A 19,945-nucleotide genomic window follows, 5' to 3' on the forward strand; every position below is an offset into this window, starting at 1 on the left:
CCCCTGATGAAGGCTGTGGGCCGAAATCCGCATCGGGAACATGTTTTATGATATGCAATAAATACAAGAATTTGCCGACAAACACCTGGAACGCACTTGGAGCGCAGGCGGTGACGTCACTACCGGCGGATGTGGACGGAGACAGACTCAGCGTCTCCGTGCGAGCTTTGATTCCCCAACCACCTGAAGGACTGCTCTTCATTCCGGGTTTGACCAGACAGTAATACGGAAGAGGTTACCCACATTGGGGAGGTATCTTTATACATCCCATAGAGGTACTGTGTTTTGAAAAAAAATTTTTTAGCACGAGCGACCAGCTCCCACTTTAATTGTGGTGGAATAGTATTGCTGCCACACACGTTTCCTGCAAGAGACATTGGCCTCTAGTCATAAACAGCAGTGCGATAAAAAAATCTTGTCGGGAAAATACCGCACTCAGTATTTTCCCGGTCTGTGTGCTAATTCATAAAGATTTCCCCAGCTGCCCCTGAAGGTCGGTAAATTACCGCAGCCCATTGACCGGTAGAGTAGAGCAGTGTGACGATTCTCTCTTTTGCCCCGTAGAAATGACTCGCACAGACGGCTCTCTGCACAAATGACTCAGACAGATGACTCGCACAGTCTTTCCCTGCCTGCAAAAATGACTCACTCAGATGACTCAGACAGATGACTCACACAGACTTTCCCTGCCTGCTCAAATGACTCACACAGGCGGGTCTCTGGCTCTCTCCACAGATGACTTCGGCTCTCTGCACTTTGCATTCCTCAGAGCTGTCGGTAACTTGTTATCGGTGTCGGTAACTACCGCCAGGCTTACCGCTTGTTGAAGGCTTTATGAATTGGCATTTGCTGACAATTTACTGACATGTGTTGGCGGTAACTACAGCCAAGTCGGTAATTTATCTCCCTGGTCGGTAATGTCAGCTTCTCCTGCGGTAACAGCCTTTATAAATTGACACTTTGCTAAGTGCTCGGGAAAGTCTGCTGTTTTCAGCATTACCGCAAGAGGTAATGCTTTATGAATCATGGCCATTCTGTGGGACTTTGCTGTCTGATCTTATTGATCTGTATTACGGTATCATATAGAGATTGAGCGCCAGGTGCTCTAGTTTTTATTCCTGATTCCTTTTTAGGGGCTTGAGGACTGGCCCTGAGTTCACCCGGGCCGCTCATATTGTCTATCAGTGCGCTGCTGCTTTGCTTCGTTTTATTTCTTTGTTACAGTTGGTACAAATCCTGCAATACATCTGCACTGTGTATACTTCCTGTTTTCATGGGAGCAGAAATAGGGTGAACATCCAGTGTTTACAAACTAGCTGCTATGCCATGGCAGCCAGCTGACACAGGTGAGAGATCAAATTACAGTTGTGATTAGTCACAAATGAGGGGAAATTAGACAGGCTGAACTCTCTAAATACATACCGGGTGCATTTCTCTCTGCTTTCCTTCTGTCCTGTGCAAGAGTTCAGGTCCACCTCAACCTAACACTATTATTATCACACAGAACCCTCCCTTACCGATGACTAACCTTAACCATTCTCCCCCTGTGCCTAATCCTTAAAAACACCCCCCACGCCTAACCTTAACCACGCCCCCTCCAGCCTAACCCAAATCGAATTGGTGGTGTAGTACGGATAATTACTAGAACATTAATTGCAAAGAAAATGTTCTCATATTTTTATTTTCAGTTATATAGTTATTTAATATCATTGCACCATTCTCAAATATTTGCAGTTTACACACTACTCAGCACTCTAAACGATTTTACAGAGCAGGCCAGTGAACTTTTGAACCCTTCTCTGCAAAAGAAAATACAGTGTCTGACAGTTGAGATAACAAGCTTGAGAAGACAGAGCTCTCTGCCACTTTTAAAGTCCTGGAGCTCAATGGCTCTTTTGCATAGATAACAACTGGAGTTTCTTAACTCTTCCTGTACTGGAAACAATATTAGACTTACTGGTATGTCTCTCTCCTAATGTTGTATTTCTTAGCTGTACTACACAGCAGTGTCTCTGGGACAGGGTTACCTTTAGTATCCTATGGTAGAAAAGCTCCTTACAAATGTTTTGTTGTTGTTGTTTCATTGCTGTTTAGTGGCTTGTTTCCTCGACAAGGCTGACAAGTGCTGATTTATTTACCTTTCCTGGCTCCAGCGGGGGCGCTGTTGCGGCAAACCGTACAGAGATAGGCGGAAATACCCAATCTCTGTCGGGTCTGCTCTACTACGCAGGTGGAGGAGACTTGCGCCTGCTCAGTAGAGCGGCCCGACAGCGATCGGCGATTTCCGCCTATCTCCGAGCGGAGAGCCGAGACTGCGCCTGCGCTGGATCCGGGGAGGTAAATATTTACTCCCCGCTGTTCGGAGGGGCACAGCGAGACCTCCGTGGGACACAGGAGGACGGGGGAAGCCATGATCGGATCTGGAGGCTTCCCCCTACCGAGGTGAGTAGCCCCCAGGGGAACTTTTTGTAGTTACAGGTTTTCTTTAACCTCCCTGGCGGTAAGCCCGTGCTGAGCACGGGCTATGCCGCCGGGAGGCACCGCTCAGGCCCCGCTGGGCCGATTTGCATAATTTTTTTTTTGCTGCACGCAGCTAGCACTTTGCTAGCTGCGTGCAGTGCCCGATCGCCGCCGCTACCCGCCGATCCGCCGCTATACGCGTCGCCGCAGCCGCCCCCCCCCCCCCTAGACCCCGTGCGCTGCCTGGCCAATCAGTGCCAGGCAGCGCCGTGGGGTGGATCGGAGTCCCCTTTGACGTCACAACGTCGATGACGTCGGTGACGTCATCCCGCCCCGTCGCCATGGCGACGGGGGAAGCCCTACAAGAGATCCCGTTCTTTGAACGGGATCTCTTGATCTCCGATCGCTACGAGACCTCGTCTCGCTACATGAAAAAAAAAATTTTTTTAAAAAAACGTATTTGCTGCCCCCTGGCGGATTTTGACAAACCGCCAGGAGGGTTAAGGGATATGTAATTAAATCTAAGTTTTACAAATTGTTCAATCCAAGTCATTTGTCATTCATTGGTAAAAACTCTAAAATTGTTATTTAAACATCTTAAAAGCAACAACAATAGTCAAGGTGCTTATTAAAAGAACCATAGACATAGATACATCATAGTCCATACAGTTAGATTTATAGGTCATACATTTATTCGCTACTGTTAGGTAGATGCATTGCCAAGCACTTATTGCAGACATTTTTGCGCGACTTCTGCGTCCTGCAGTGTAGTCAATTAACACCCTGAATTTCCTGGCAAACCGATGCAAATTTCCACATGTTATGGCTTTAAATTAGCCGAGAGGCTTATCTGCAGTCATGATAAAACAGGTGCTGCTTGGCAGGGCCGTTTTTAGGGGCGGGCAGGCGGGTATCCGCCCAGGGCTCAGATCAAGTGGGGGGCGCTGCGCAGAAGGGGGGGGGGGCAGCAGGCACACAGCCAATGGGAGGGGAGGCCCAACTCCCCCCTCCCTCACCTCGAGCCCCCCCTCAGTACTTCCCCCTCCCTCACCTCGGGGCCCCCGTGTACTTCGCCCTCCGGATATTAGCACATCAGGCGCCTTGGGCAGGGAACCTCCTGGGTTCCATCCGTTGGAGCTCCACATGCTCCTCTCTGTCTCCAGCGCCGCTTACTCTACTTCTTGATAGCAGATATGGCAGCCTCCATATCCCTCTCACTGTGTCCTTTTAAGGACACCTGAAGTGAGAGTGATATGGAAGCTGCCATATTTATTTCCTGTTACACAATACCAGTTGCCTGGCAGCCCCGCTGAGTTATTTGCCTGCATTAGAGGCAGAGGATCAGCAGGGCTGCCAGGCAACTGGTATTGTTTAAAAGGAAATAAATATGGGAGTCTCTTTATATACATGGACTCCATGTGTACATGAAAAAGGGGAGCCAAGAAAAAAGGGCCCGGCTGGATAACGAAATGGGGCGCCAGTGGATAATGAAATCTGATAACAATAAATATCATTGTCAAACTTGGTTAACGATAAATACAGTTTAAAAACAGATGGGAGATAACGAAAGGATATTAATGTTAAAAATTGTTACGTAATTCAACAATACAGCTTAACCCAACCCCACTCTCACACAGAACCCTCCACTGGTGGTGCCTAACCCTAACCCCCCCCCCCCCCCCCTTGGTGCCTAACCCTAACCACTCCCCTGGTGGTGCCTAACCCTAACCACTCCCTCTGCAGAAACACCCTTTTACACTTAGAAACAATAATATATTTGATAATGTAAAATCTGTACATACAACCGAAATAATATGACAAAAAATATAACGTTGCAAGCTTCTAAAACAATAACATACTTCAAAAACTATATATCGGGCGCCCTTTTTTCTGCTTTTTTCGCCGTATTAACGATAATTGTATTAGAGTCTATGGCGGCGCCCTTTTCGTCCACCCTCAGCCGGCGCTCTTTTTTCCTGCTCCCGACTCCACTGTTTGTGGCACTAGAAACTAATTACGACACAACTGTTGCACCATCTTCATATGTATATAAAATGAGAAGTGTATAAGTGTGAACTCATCTGCAGAAGATGGAGAAATTTAATTTCCTTAGCTTGGTCAAAAAATAATAATAATATAGATAGCCATACACTGGTCGATTTGCCATCAGATCGACCAACAGATAGATCCCTCTCTGATCGAATCTGATCAGAGAGGGATCGTACGGCTGCCTTTACTGCAAACAGATTGTGAATTGATTTCAGCATGAAACCAATTCACCATCTGTGAAGCCGCCGCTGCCGACAACCCCCCCTCCCCCCCCCCCCCTGCATACATTACCTGCTCCGCCGGCGCGAGACCCCGCTGTCACCGCTGCTCCTTCTCCGCTGGGTTCCGGACCGGCTGGCTTCACTTCTTCCTGTCCGGGAAAGTTTAATCAGTAGAGGGCCCTCTACTGTTTAAACTTCCTCTCGGGACAGGAAGTAAGTGAAGCCAGTCGGTCCGGAACCCAGCGGAGAAGGAGCAGCGGTGACAGCGGGGTCTCGCGCCGGCGGAGCAGGTAATGTATAGCCGCTAGCGTCGGTCCCCGGACATTTGAACGCCGCTATTGACGAACTCCCGACCCGCCGGCGATCGAGCAAAATCTTCCGCACGAATGGATTGACGGGAACGATTGATTTCAGATGAAAATCGATCGTTCTGTCAGCGTTTGCGCAATGATTTCACAGCAGATTCGATCACAGTGATCGAATCTGCTGTATATCGGCGGGAAAATCGTTAGGTGTATGGGCCCCTTAAGAGTAATGTTTAAAGGAGAACTACAGTACAAACAGTACCATGAACAAGGCTCATGTGGGGGGTAAATTTTTGAGATACATAAAAAATGAAATTCAGATCACTGGAGATGTGAATGTGAGAAGAAAGAGGAACATGGTTTGTATAATGAGACTGCACAGAATAATGGGGTTAAGTTACCGTAAATAAATTCAGTGATCCAAACATAGTAATTACCACTTCATAGCCAGTGTGCTATTGGTGCAATGATTTACCTATTCACTCTCTGACCGGAAGTGATGCCGCATGAGAATAAAGCCTCAACCACACGTACCCGATCCCTCGGGCGACATTGCAGAGCCGAGACTGACAGATGCATCGTCAGCCTACAGGCTAAAGACTTGTTCTTTTCCTATGTGGCGTGTACGTGATATAACGTGGTGGGTGAGGTCATTGGAGAGAGCGATGCTCTAGGAGGTCAGTTGGCTGAAGCGTTCCGCCAGGCGTACCTCTTTCCGCGTGATCGAAGGGGGTTCAGAGGCTGCTCTGCACAGGCTGGATTCTAGGCAGAGGTGGTCGTTATTGATTGTCTCGGACAAGTTTCATTTAGTGTGTGTACAGGGCTCAACTCCTTTATAAAGTGATGCTCAGTTCTTTGTAAATGCCTTTAGCTTTAGAAAGATAAGATTAACACTTGGCATTACCTTTACAGTTGGTGGCTTTTTGGTTATTTTTGGTCCTCAACAAAAATAGTTTTCCTTGACTCATCTGTGTATTCTGTAACAACTCCACCTCAAACATCCTACCAAAGGCCAAACCGGTCCATAAAATACTCTGTTTCTCTCTCGGCCACTTTATTTTCTCTGATTGTCTCTCTGCCACCTTGTGCTCTCTGTGACTCTCTCTGCCACCTTGTGCTCTCTGATTCTCTCTCTGCCACCTTGTGCTCTCTGTTTCTCTCTCTGCCACATTGTGCTCTCTGTTACTCTCTCTGCCACTTTGTGCTCTCTGTTTCCATCACTGCCACCTTGTGCTCCCTGTTTCTCTCTCTGCCACCTTGTGCTCTGTTTCTCTCTCTGCCACCTTGTGCTCTCTGTTCCTCTCTCTGCCACCTTGTGCTCTCTGTTCCTATCTCTGCCACCCTGTGCTTTCTGATTCTCTCTCTGCAACTTTGTGCTCTCTGTTTCTCTCCCTGCCACCTTGTGCTCTCGGTTTCTTTCTCTGCCACCTTGTGTTCTGTTTCTCTCTCTGCCACCTTGTGCTCTGCTACTCTCTCTGCCACCTTGTGCTCTCTGTTTCTCTCTCTGCCACTTTGTGCTATCTTTTTCTCTCTCTAACACTTTGTGCCTTGTTTCTCTCTCTGCCACCTTGTGCTCTGTTTCTCTCTCTGCCACCTTGTGCTCTCTGTTCCTCTCTCTGCCACCTTGTGCTCTCTGTTCCTCTCTCTGCCACCCTGTGCTTTCTGATTCTCTCTCTGCAACTTTGTGCTCTCTGTTTCTCTCCCTGCCACCTTGTGCTCTCGGTTTCTTTCTCTGCCACCTTGTGTTCTGTTTCTCTCTCTGCCACCTTGTGCTCTGCTACTCTCTCTGCCACCTTGTGCTCTCTGATCCCCTCTCTGCCACCTTGTGCTCCCTGTTTCTCTCTCTGCCACCTTGTGCTCTCTGTTTCTCTCTCTGCCACTTTGTGCTCTCTGTTTCTCTCTCTACCACTTTGTGCCTTGTTTCTCTCTCTGCCACCTTGTGCTCTCTGTTTCACTCTCTGCCACCTTGTGCTCTCTGATTCCCTCTCTGCTACCTTGTGCTCCCTGTTTCTCTCTCTGCCACCTTGTGCTCTCTGTTTCTCTCTCTGCCACCTTGTGCTCTCTGTTTCTTTCTCTGCCACCTTGTGTTCTGTTTCTCTCTCTGCCACCTTGTGCTCTATGTTTCTCTCTCTGCCACCTTGTGCTCTGCTACTCTCTCTGCCACCTTGTGCTCTCTGTTTCTCTCTCTGCCACTTTGTGCTATCTTTTTCTCTCTCTACCACTTTGTGCCTTGTTTCTCTCTCTGCCACCTTGTGCTCTCTGTTTCACTCTCTGCCACCTTGTGCTCTCTGATCCCCTCTCTGCCACCTTGTGCTCCCTGTTTCTCTCTCTGCCACCTTGTGCTCTCGGTTTCTCTCTCTGCCACTTTGTGCTCTTTGTTTCTCTCTCTACCACTTTGTGCCTTGTTTCTCTCTCTGTAACCTTGTGCTCTCTGTTTCACTCTCCGCCACCTTGTGCTCTCTGATTCCCTCTCTGCCACCTTGTGCTCCCTGTTTCTCTCTCTGCCACCTTGTGCTCTCTGTTTCTCTCTCTGCCACCTTGTGCTCCCTGTTTCTCTCTCTGCCACCTTGTGCTCTCTGTTTCTCTCTCTGCCACCTTGTGCTCTCTGTTTCTTTCTCTGCCACCTTGTGTTCTGTTTCTCTCTCTGCCACCTTGTGCTCTCTGTTTCTCTCTCTACCACTTTATTTTCTCTGATTGTCTCTCTGCCACCTTCTGTTCTCTGTTACTCTCTGCCACCATGTGCTCTCTGATTCCCTCTCTGCCACCTTGTGCTCCGTTTCTCTCTCCGCCACCCTGTGCTCTCTGTTTCTCTATCTGCCACTTTGTGCTCTCTGTTTCTTTCTCTGCCACCTTGTGTTCTGTTTCTCTCTCTGCCACCTTGTGCTCTCTGTTTCTCTCTCTGCCACCATGTGTTCTGTTTCTCTCTCTGCCACCTTGTACTCTCTGTTTCTCTCTCTGCCACCTTGTGCTCTGCTACTCTCTCTGCCACCTTGTGCTCTCTGTTTCTCTCTCTAGCACTTTGAGCCTTTTCTCTCTCTCTGCCACTTTGTGCTCTCTGTTTCTCTCTCTACCACTTTGTGCCTTGTTTCTCTCTCTGCCACCTTGTGCTCTCTGTTTCTCTCTCTGCCACTTTGTGCTCTCTGTTTCTCTCTCTACCACTTTGTGCCTTGTTTCTCTCTCTGCCACCTTGTGCTCTTTGTTTCACTCTCCGCCACCTTGTGCTCTTTGTTTCTCTCTCTGCCACCTTGTGCTCTCTGTTTCTCTCTCTGCCACCCTGTGCTCTCTGATTCTCTCTCTGCAACTTTGTGCTCTCTGTTTCTCTCCCTGCCACCTTGTGCTCTCTGTTTCTCTCTCTGCCATCCTGTGCTCCCTGATTCTCTCTCTGCAACTTTGTGCTCTCTGTTTCTCTCCCTGCCACCTTGTGCTCTCTGTTTCTTTCTCTGCCACCTTGTGTTCTGTTTCTCTCTCTGCCACCTTGTGCTCTCTGATTCTCTCTCTGCCACCCTGTGCTCTCTGATTCTCTCTCTGCAACTTTGTGCTCTCTGTTTCTCTCCCTGCCACCTTGTGCTCTCTGTTTCTCTCCCTGCCACCTTGTGCTCTCTGTTTCTTTCTCTGCCACCTTGTGTTCTGTTTCTCTCTCTGCCACCTTGTGCTCTCTGATTCTCTCTCTGCCACCCTGTGCTCTCTGATTCTCTCTCTGCAACTTTGTGCTCTCTGTTTCTCTCCCTGCCACCTTGTGCTTCTGTTTCTCTCTCTGCCACCTTGTGCTCTGCTACTTTCTCTGCCACCTTGTGCTCTCTGTTTCTTTCTCTGCCACTTTGTGCTATCTTTTTCTCTCTCTACCACTTTGTGCCTTGTTTCTCTCTCTGCCACCTTGTGCTCTCTGTTTCACTCTCCGCCACCTTGTGCTCTCTGATCCCCTCTCTGCCACCTTGTGCTCCCTGTTTCTCTCTCTGCCACCTTGTGCTCTCTGTTTCTCTCTCTGCCACTTTGTGCTCTCTGTTGCTCTCTCTACCACTTTGTGCCTTGTTTCTCTCTCTCTGCCACCTTGTGCTCTCTGTTTCACTCTCCGCCACCTTGTGCTCTCTGATTCCCTCTCTGCCACCTTGTGCTCCCTGTTTCTCTCTCTGCCACCTTGTGCTCTCTGTTTCTCTCTCTGCCACCTTGCGCTCTCTGTTTCTTTCTCTGCCACCTTGTGTTCTGTTTCTCTCTCTGCCAACTTGTGCTCTCTGTTTCTCTCTCTACCACTTTATTTTCTCTGATTGTCTCTCTGCCACCTTGTGTTATCTGTTACTCTCTGCCACCGTGTGCTCTCTGATTCCCTCTCTGCCACCTTGTGCTCCCTGTTTCTCTCTCTGTCACCTTGTGCTCTCTGTTTCTCTATCTGCCACTTTGTGCTCTCTGTTTCTTTCTCTGCCACCTTGTGTTCTGTTTCTCTCTCTGCCATCTTGTGCTCTCTGTTTCTCTCTCTGCCATCTTGTGTTCTGTTTCTCTCTCTGCCACCTTGTGCTCTCTGTTTCTCTCTCTGCCACCTTGTGCTCTGCTACTCTCTCTGCCACCTTGTGCTCTCTGTTTCTCTCTCTAGCACTTTGTGCCTTGTTTTTCTCTCTCTGCCACTTTGTGCTCTCTGTTTCTCTCTCTACCACCTTGTGCTTTCTGTTTCTCTCTCTGCCACCTTGTGCTCTTTGTTTCTCTCTCTGCCACTTCGTGCTCTCTGTTTCTCTCTCTACCACTTTGTGCCTTGTTTCTCTCTCTGCCACTTTGTGCTCTCTGTTTCTCTCTCTACCACCTTGTGCTTTCTGTTTCTCTCTCTGTCACCTTGTGCTCTCTGTTTCACTCTCCGCCACCTTGTGCTCTCTGTTTCTCTCCCTGCCACCTTGTGCTCTCTGTTTCTCTCTCCCTGCCACCTTGTGCTGTTACTCTCTATGCCACCTTGTGCGTTCTGTTTCTCTCTCTGCTACCTTGTGCTGTCTGTTTCTCTCTCTGCCACTTTGAGCCTTGTTTTTCTCTCTGCCACCTTGTGCTCTCTGTTTCTCTCTCTGCCACCTTGTGATCCCTGATTCTCTCTCTGCCACCCTGTGCTCCCTGTTTCTCTCTCTGCCACCTTGTGCTCTCTGTTTCTCTCTCCCTGCCATCGTGTGCTCTTTTACTCTCTCTGCCACCTTGTGTTGTCTGTTTCTCTCTCTACCACTTTGGACTCTCTGTTTCTCTCTCTGCCACTTTGTGCCTTGTTTCTCTTTCTGCCACCTTGTGCTCTGTTTCTCTCTCTGCCACCTGGTGCTCTCTGTTTCTTCTCTTTGCCACCTTGTGCTCTCTGTTTCTCTCTACCTGCCACCTTGTGTTCTGTTTCTCTCTCTGCCACTTTGTGCTCTCGGTTTATCTCCCTGCCACCTTGTCTTCTGTTTCTCTCCCTGCCACTATGTGCCCTCCGTTTCTTTCTCTGCCACTTTGTGCTCTTGGTTTCTCTCCCTGCCACCCTGTGTTCTGTTTCTCTCCCTGCCATGTTTTGCTCTCTGTTTCTATCTCTGCCACTTTATGCTCTCTGTTTCTCTCACTGACACCTTGTGCTCTCTAATGCTCTCTGCCACCTTGTGCTCTCTGTTTCTCTCTCTGCCACTGTGTGCTCTCTGTTTCTTTCTCTGCCATGTTGTGCTCTGTTTCTCTCTCTGCCACCTTGTGCTCTCTGTTTCTCTCTACCTGCCACCTTGTGCTCTGTTTCTCTCTCTGCCAATTTGTGCTCTCGGTTTCTCTCCCTGCCACCTTGTCTTCTGTTTCTCTCCCTGCCACTATGTGCCCTCCGTTTCTTTCTCTGCCACTTTGTGCTCTCGGTTTCTCTCCCTGCCACCCTGTGTTCTGTTTCTCTCCCTGCCACTTTGTGCTCTCTGTTTCTCTCTCTGCCACTTTATGCTCTCTGTTTCTCTCTCTGACACCTTGTGCTCTCTAATGCTCTCTGCCACCTTGAGCTCTCTGTTTATATCTCTGCCACTGTGTGCTCTCTGTTTCTTTCTCTGCCATGTTGTGCTCTCTGTTTCTCTCTCTGCCACTTTGTGCTCTCTAATTCTCTCTATGCCACTTTGTGCTCCCGCGTTCCACGTCGCATTCCATGTCATTTCAATGCTTCCTTCTTCCAGGTTGAAGGAGGAAGCAGCAGTGACGTGGAATGGGACATGGAACGTGAGTGGAGTGCATCGGCTAAGGTGTGAGTGATCCCCCCCCCCCTCCCCTGCTGCAGGCATCACTGTCTAATTTAAGTTTTGATTACGAGTAGCTACTCATAGTGCACAACACTGATGAGAGGTTTACTGTAGGTCTAATGGGGCCATAACAGCGCTGCATAATGTATTAGCGCTTTATATACAAAGTTTAAAGTGACAGTGAAGAAAAAAAATGTACGATATAATTAATTGTATGTGTAGTATGGATAATTAAGAGAACATTAGTAGCAAAAAAAAGTCTCATATTTTTATTTTCAATTATATAGCTTTTTTTTTATAACATGCATCATTCTCTTATATCTGCAGTTTACAAACTGTAGTCTGTATTTTAAACGATGAAACAGAGCAGAGCTAATGACCCTTTGAACTTCTCTGCAGTAAAATCTTATCTGAAGTTGTCTTTCACTATTTCTTTGAAGTATAAGTGCTTCAGAAAACAGCACTGTTCTCTGACTAAATTAGTTGGAGAGCTCAGAGAAGCTCTTTTGAATAGATATTAAGTGAAATTTCTTAAAGTGTACCTGTCAGGCATAAAATCAAAAATCAATTATTTAGTTTTATCTGGTAAACAAGTAATAAGGATGCTAATCAGGCAATCCAAAAGTTAAAATCTCTATTACTTTTCTTGTTTATAATTGATCATTCCCCAGTTTATCTGACTCTTATTTGGTACGTTGCCGCACAAAGGAAGTTGCAGGGAATGCTGGGTTGTCTTTTTTTGCTTCTTAGCTGGTTTCAGACCTTCCTATCTGGCAGGACACAGCAAGTATGTCTGGGCACACACTACTCTAATCCAGTGCCACTTGCCTATGGAGTTCCACAGGGTTCTGTACTATCACCATTACTCTTTGCAGTCTACATGCTCCCACTGGGCAAAATAATCCAGAACTATGGTTTAGGATACCATTGTTATGCAGATGACACACAACTGTATCTGTCCTTCAAGCCTGGCACCCAAGACCCATCAGCATCCATAAATGCGTGTCTAGTGGATTTACAAAATTGGATGAACACCAGCTGGCTGAGGCTGAACTCTGACAAAACAGAGGTGTTGGTGGTAGGTGGTCCACACATGATGGATAAAGTTCAAAACGCTCACCACCTCAAACTAGCAATTGGGGGAGATACTGTACAGTATAAAGACTCTGTGCGAAACCTTGGGGTGATCCTAGATGGAAATCTAAAACTCAGACAGCAGGTATCAGCTGTCGTCAAGTCTTCCTTCTTCCATCTAAGAAATATAGCGAAAATAAAACACCTAATCCCAGCTGAAGACCTACCTGCCCTGGTTCACGCATTTGTATCCTCCCGCCTAGACTACTGCAACGCCCTGTTCATCGGATCTACAGATAAGGTTCTGCGCCCCTTACAGCTAGTACAGAATGCTGCAGCCAGACTCCTAGCCAATGCCCCCCGCAGCTCACACATCACCCCAGTACTGCAAACTCTTCACTGGTTGCCAGTAAAATGGAGAATCAATTTTAAGATCTGCCTGCTGACATTCAAGGCTCTACACCACATGGGACCCAAATACATAGCGGATCTATTGGAACTTTATGCCCCTCCACGCACCCTCCGCTCTGCCAACAAGATGAAGCTGGTTATTCCCAGGATACACTTAACATTTGGTGCTCGGGCCTTTTCCTATGCAGCCCCTACTCTATGGAACTCACTTCCACAATCAGTACGAGAGGCTCCTTCTCTGGACAGCTTTAAAAAAAGGCTAAAAACTCACCTCTTTTCCCGAGCCTTTGAGACTGCATAATGCAGGGTCACAGCGCTTTGAGTCCCCAGGGAGAAAAGCGCTATAAAAATATTATTGGTATTGTTATTGTTATTTCCCCTTTAGACTTAACTAATGTACAGAAGCAAAAACGGACAACCCAGCATAGAGATTTTAACTTTTGAATTGCCTGATTAGCATCATTATTACTTGTTTACCAGATAAAAATAAAGAATTGATTTTTTATTTTATACCCAACAGTTACACTTTAACTCTTTCTGTAATGCAAACAATACGAGACTTTATCCTTTACTACTACTGTTCTACTTCTTGGCTGTACTACACGTACAATTCATTATATCATAAATTTATTTTTACCTCAGATTCCTTTTAATCACACAACTCATTTACCATAAGCAACCACAATTCCGTGGAAAAAAAATAAAAAAACACTTCTAGTTTATCAAGTTCCCATCTCTGGAGTGGTTGTATTTATAGAGAAGTATACAGAAATATCGGCTGCATTACTAGCAGTGAGTCAGAGCTAAGATGGGAGCCGTAAAGTCTGGCCTTTTACTGGCTGGGCGTTCCCTGCCCAATAGCGGCCTACGCTGGTCGTTGCATGTGTCTGGGGAGAAAGTTAGTGTGAGTACAGCTGTGAAGCTGTTAAGTATCATTTCTCCTTTTCAGCAGTGTTGAGCAACTACAACCCTTGTCTGAAGAGAAAACAGCATGAAAAAACGTTTTCACAGCGGAACAAGCAGTGTGCAAGGCTACTCATATGGCAACTACATTTCCCCATGCAATACACGGAGTTAGACTTGACCCATGTTGATTTTGGAAACAATTTGTTACATTGCAACTCTACATGTGCTTGAAGCTAATGTAACCCCGTTTAAAAAAAAAAGTCAGATACTCACATAAGGAGAGGGAAGGCTCGGTCCTATTGAGCCATCCCTCTCCTCTCCCGGTGCCCCGGGTGCAGCGCTGGCTCCTCCGTTTGGATCCCCGTGGAGGGTACTTCGACAGGCGGCGCACACGCGAGTGCGTCATAGAGGGCGCGCGCGTGCGCAGTGTAGAGCGGCCGGTCTTCGGGAGCACTCGGGCTCCCGAAGCATTTCCGAAGCCTCCCTTCGGCCGGGAGACAGTGGTATTTGACCGAAACGGTCGAATGCCGCTACGGGGGAGCCAGGACAGCAGCAGGCATCGGGAGAGGAGAGGGAATGCTCTATGGGACCCACAGCCTGCCTCTCCTTAGGTGAGTATCTGACTTTTTTTTTTTAAAAAACGGTTCCCATTAGCATTAAACAATGCTTTATTGGTACAAAATTGGTTATTAATGACAGCTGAAATGACCCACATTAAAATCGTCATCCCTTTATCATTATTTGTATTAAATTTATTATTCTATTTCAGATAAAGATGAAGAAAGGATAAATATAGCCTGAATATTTGGCTTTCCAATACTTAAAATCATTAAAAATGACTTAAAGGATACCCGAGGTGACAGGTGACCTGATGATGTACAGTGCCTTGCACACAAATAACTAGGCTGTGCTCCTGTTTTTCTTTCTCTGCCTGAAGAGTTAAACATCAGGTATGTAAGTGGCAGTTCCTGTATGAGCCAGGACTGGGTCAGACTGCAGTGTGACCCTCACTGATAAGAAATTACAGCTATAAAACACTTTCCTAGAAGAGAATGGCTTCTGAGAGCAAGAAAGAGATAAAAATGGTCAATAGTTCAGAGATTTTAGCTCTGGCATACTTCAATGAAATGGGTCCAGGACAGGATGAATGGAGTGAGCCCTTCTCTGACTAACGGTAATAATGCATACTATGCTGCCAATAGTGCGCGTAGAGCAGGGGTGCCCACACTTTTTCGGCTCGCGAGCTACTTTTAAATTTGCCGAGGCCAGGAGATCTACCAACGTCTCAAATGCTAAGCACGCCCCCCCCCCCCCCCCCCCCGCGTAGGTTAGCCAGGTATATGTGCCTGCAGCATAGGTTGCGTGCCCTCAGTGTAGGTTAGCCAGGTATATGGGCCCTCAGTGTAGGTTAGCCAGGTATATGGGCCCTCAGTGTAGGTTTGCCAGGTATATGGGCCCTCAGTGTAGGTTTGCCAGGTATATGGGCCCTCAGTGTAGGTTTGCCAGGTATATGGGCCCTCAGTGTAGGTTTGCCAGGTATAGGGGCCCTCAGTGTAGGTTTGCCAGGTATAGGGGCCCTCAGTGTAGGTTTGCCAGGTATAGGGGCCCTCAGTGTAGGTTTGCCAGGTATATGGGCCCTCAGTGTAGGTTTGCCAGGTATATGGGCCCTCAGTGTAGGTTTGCCAGGTATATGGGCCCTCAGTGTAGGTTTGCCAGGTATATGGGCCCTCAGTGTAGGTTTGCCAGGTATAGGGGCCCTCAGTGTAGGTTTGCCAGGTATAGGGGCCCTCAGTGTAGATTAGCCAGGTATAGGGGCCCCCAGTGTAGGTTAGCCAGGTATAGGGGCCCCCAGTGTAGGTTAGCCAGGTATAGGGGCCCCCAGTGTAGGTTAGCCAGGTATAGGGGCCCCCAGTGTAGGTTAGCCAGGTATAGGGCCCCCCAGTGTAGGTTAGCCAGGTATAGGGCCCCCCAGTGTAGGTAAGCCAGGTATAGGGCCCCCCAGTGTAGGTTAGCCAGGTATAGGGCCCCCCAGTGTAGGTTAGCCAGGTATAGGGCCCCCCAGTGTAGGTTAGCCAGGTATAGGGCCCCCCAGTGTAGGTTAGCCAGGTATAGGTCCCTTCAGTGTAGGTTAGCCAGGTATAGGGCCCCCCAGTGTAGGTTAGCCAGGTATAGGGCCCCCAAGTGTAGGTTAGCCAGGTATAGGGCCCCCCAGTGTAGGTTAGCCAGGTATAGGGCCCCCCAGTGTAGGTTAGCCAGGTATAGGTCCCTTCAGTGTAGGTTAGCCAGGTATAGGGCCCCCCAGTGTAGGTTAGCCAGGTATAGGGCCCCCCAGTGTAGGTTAGCCAGGTATAGGGCCCCCCAGTGTAGGTTAGCCAGGTATAGGGCCCCCCCAGTGTAGGTTAGCCAGGTATAGGGCCCCCCCAGTGTAGGTTAGCCAGGTATAGGGCCCTCCAGTGTAGGTTAGCCAGGTATAGGTCCCTTCAGTGTAGGTTAGCCAGGTATAGGGCCCCCCAGTGTAGGTTAGCCAGGTATAGGGCCCCCCAGTGTAGGTTAGCCAGGTATAGGGCCCCCCAGTGTAGGTTAGCCAGGTATAGGGCCCCCCAGTGTAGGTTAGCCAGGTATAGGGCCCCCCAGTGTAGGTTAGCCAGGTATAGGGCCCCCCAGTGTAGGTTAGCCAGGTATAGGGCCCCCCAGTGTAGGTTAGCCAGGTATATGTACCTGCAGGCGGAGGAGAAGAGGCGGCGAGGAGAGACTCTGGCAGGCCAATGGGATGTAGGAGAGAAGCGGCGGCGAAGAGAGAGGCGGCGCGGCCGCTACGTCATGGCTGGGGGCGGCGCAGGGCACGTTACACACGCACATTACACAGGCTGCCCTCCGCCGCCCCCAGCCATGACGCAGCGGACGCGCCGCCTCTCTCCTCCCTCTCTCCTCGCCTGCATGCATTCTATTGGCCAGCGGCCAGCAGCTAAACACGAGCTGCTGGCCGCAACAAACATTAACGAGACGCGGCCAAGAGGCCGCGATCTACCAAGGAGGCGGTCGCGATCTACCGGTAGATCGCGATCGACCTATTGGGCAGCCCTGGCGTAGAGTGCATTAAGGTGCGCAAGGTTAAATAGCACGAGTAACAGGAGTTTACTCGCGCTATTTTCTTAGTGAATCAACCCCATTTTGAAATAAACACAGGTACATGTGGATATGGTACTAGTCCCACTAAGACTCGGTTCCCACTTGTGCCGGATCAGGGGACCGTGTAGTGTCCGCTCCGATGGTCTCCTGTGGTCCGTCTGTAGCCCGGAGCAGATACATTACCCCCACAGGCTATATAGGGAACGCACCTGGTCTGTCGGTGTAAGTGCAGTCCACTTACCTCAACGGATCCGATGGATCCAATGTCTGCTATATATATAAATAGGAGCGGTTTGTCAGTTTGGCAATGAGTGGAGAATGGACAAAAAAATGTCTGTTCTCAGCTGAAGTCAGAACGCAGCCTAAGAAATTGTCTGTTGTTAAGTTCCTTTAAAGGGAACCTGAACTGAGTAAAATTATTTAAAATAAACACGAGTTAACTTCAGATGAACATTACATAGTTACCTTGCCATCAGTTCCTCTCAGAAGCTCACCATTTTCTTCTGACACTGATCCCTTCTAGTTCTGACAACATTTTGTCAGAACTGAAATATATCAGTTGCTGTCAGTTACAGCTGAGAGGAGAACTGATGTGTCCATGTTTCCCTATGGCTCAAGTGGGCGATGTTACAGTTTAACTGTGTGCTGACCAGAAAGCTGTTATGGTGTAATGGCCATTTTCAAAATGGAGGACGGAGAATTCCATTGATCACAGTGGACAAACAGGACGCAGGAGAGGAAAAAGAGATTGATGAGTAGACTACGCAGCAGGTAAGTATGACTTGTGTATGGTTATTTTGACTTTTAATTTTCAGTTCAGGTTTTCTTTAAGGGCCCGTTTCCACTAGCGAATCTGCATGCGTTTTCTGCATGCGTTTTCTGCATGCAGATTCGCATAACCAATAAAAATCAATGGGCCTGCCTGTTTCCACTTGTCAGGAAATCTGTGCGGTAGACTGTGCAGAAAAAATCTGCACAGCAGAGCCATCAGAATTCGCACACCGCAAGGCTAGTGTGCCATTCGCATGTAATGTATTTAATAGGAAATTCGTTATGCGAATTTTCCATGCGAATTCCCGTACGTTTTCACTTTAAAACAATGTAAAAGCACACAGGCACTGACATGGTTAAATTTGCATACTTACAAATAGATGTGAATTTTAACGCTTTTTTCACGTTTAAATTCGCGTACGAATTTGCCTCCGCATGAAAATTCATTTTCGAGTTTTCCACAACGGAATCGCACCGCACTAGTGGAAACGGGCCCTTATCCTATGTTATCTATGCCCAAATACTTGTCAAACAGCAGGTGGAATTCAGCCCAGTGTCCTGAAAAGTAAATAGAAGGCAAAAGGCTCATTGACAAGACATAGCAGATTATCATTACTATTTTTTATTTATATAGCGCCAGCAGATTCCGCAGCGCTTTACAAAGCACAATAAGACGACAAGGGGACAAGGGAACAACCAAAAATGTACAGCGGAGTCTCAAGCAGCACAAGTATTGCAACAAAAACAGTAAACATTAGGAGGGTGATAACATTGTGTGAATTAACCTCCCTCCTTTATGGAGGTGTAAACTTTGAGTTGCTCTTCTATTTAAAGCAGACCTGAACTCAGAACTTCCTCTCTGTTCTAAAAGATACGCAACAGTATAATGACTTTTTAAAGAAAAACATTTATTTGTTACAGCTTACAGAACTCCTGCAATAAATCTGCAGTGTGTCTATTTACTTCCTGCTTTCATGGAAGTAGATATAGGGTTAAAGGACATCCGAGGCGAAAATAAACGAACGACATAAACGATTGTATCTATCTTCCTTCTCCTAAAAATGACTTTTTAAGATATTCCACAGTTTTATTTTATGTTTAAATCTACTTTTTAAGTTTTAACTGTTTTATTGTTCTTGCTCAATGACACATTCATTGAAGTATGCCAGAGCTAAAATCTATGAACTATTGACCCTTTTTATCTCTTTCTTGCTCTCAGAAGCCATTTTCTGCTAGGAAAGTGTTTTATAGTTGGAATTTCTTATCAGTGAGGGTCACACTGTAGTCACTTCCTGTCTGAGTCAGGACTGAGTCAGCCACTTACATGCCTGATACTGATACTCTTTCAGGCAGAGAAAGAAAAAAAGGAACACAGCATAGTTATTTGTGTGCTAGGCACAGTACATACACATGTCTATCTCATCATGTCACATCATCTCGGGTATCCTTTAACTTCCTGTGTTTACATATTAGCTGTATCTGCCAAGGACTGACGAATTTAAGTGTTGACACAGCTGAGAGATCAAATTACACTTGTGTTTAGAGGGGGAATTATACAGGCTCTTCTCTCTAAAAACACACAGGGTGGATTTCTTTCTGTTTTCCTTGTGTCCTGTGCAAGATTTCAGGTCCATTTAATAAAACTCACTGTACATTTGGTGGCTGGAAGGTGTAATGGTTAAGGGCTCTGCCTCTGGCGCAGGAGACCAGGGTTCGGATCTCGGCTCTGCCTGTTCAGTAAGCCAGCACCTATTCAGTAGGAGACCTTAGGCAAGTCTCCCTAACACTGCTACTGCCTATAGAGCGTGTCCTAGTGGCTGCAGCTCTGGTGCTTTGAGTCCGCCAGAAGAAAAGCGCGATATAAATGTTAAAAACAAGGAACACCAAGAGCCCCAATAGTGTAATATGTACTGGTAAATGGTTACTAGATAGAGTAAATATTAATACTCACAAACCAGGGTTACCATTAGGCAACCACTGTAAAGGCAGGTGGGGAGATTTTCCTGACCCCGCTCAGGAATAAGAAGTCGCTCTCTGTAGAGGAGAAAAAGAGGGTTCAACCCTCCACCCAGGGTGGACTCAATATTATGCAGGAGAACAGAGGCGCCAAAAGGATAAAAGGAAGCTAAATGAGCTTAAAAACCAAATTCTTGGTAAATAGAGGAGGTAGTGGTGCACTTACCTCCTCCAAGTAGACACACAACGACTGTAGTAAAGACAGTCAATATATTTTATTTATGAACTCCAAATATGCAACGCGTTTCGCCGGTTTGATCCCGCTTCATCAGGCAATAACAATGGAGCAATAGCATATGTGGTCAGTAGAAGAGCCAGGCACCTCTGTGAGTTATTTGTCTTGTCTACATTTCAGATCATAGCGTTTCATCTACTTCCCCCTATTGTTCAGCATATCTATTACTGTATA

Source organism: Hyperolius riggenbachi, chromosome 3 (assembly GCF_040937935.1).
Source record: "Hyperolius riggenbachi isolate aHypRig1 chromosome 3, aHypRig1.pri, whole genome shotgun sequence".
Taxonomy (NCBI): Eukaryota; Metazoa; Chordata; class Amphibia; order Anura; family Hyperoliidae; genus Hyperolius; species Hyperolius riggenbachi.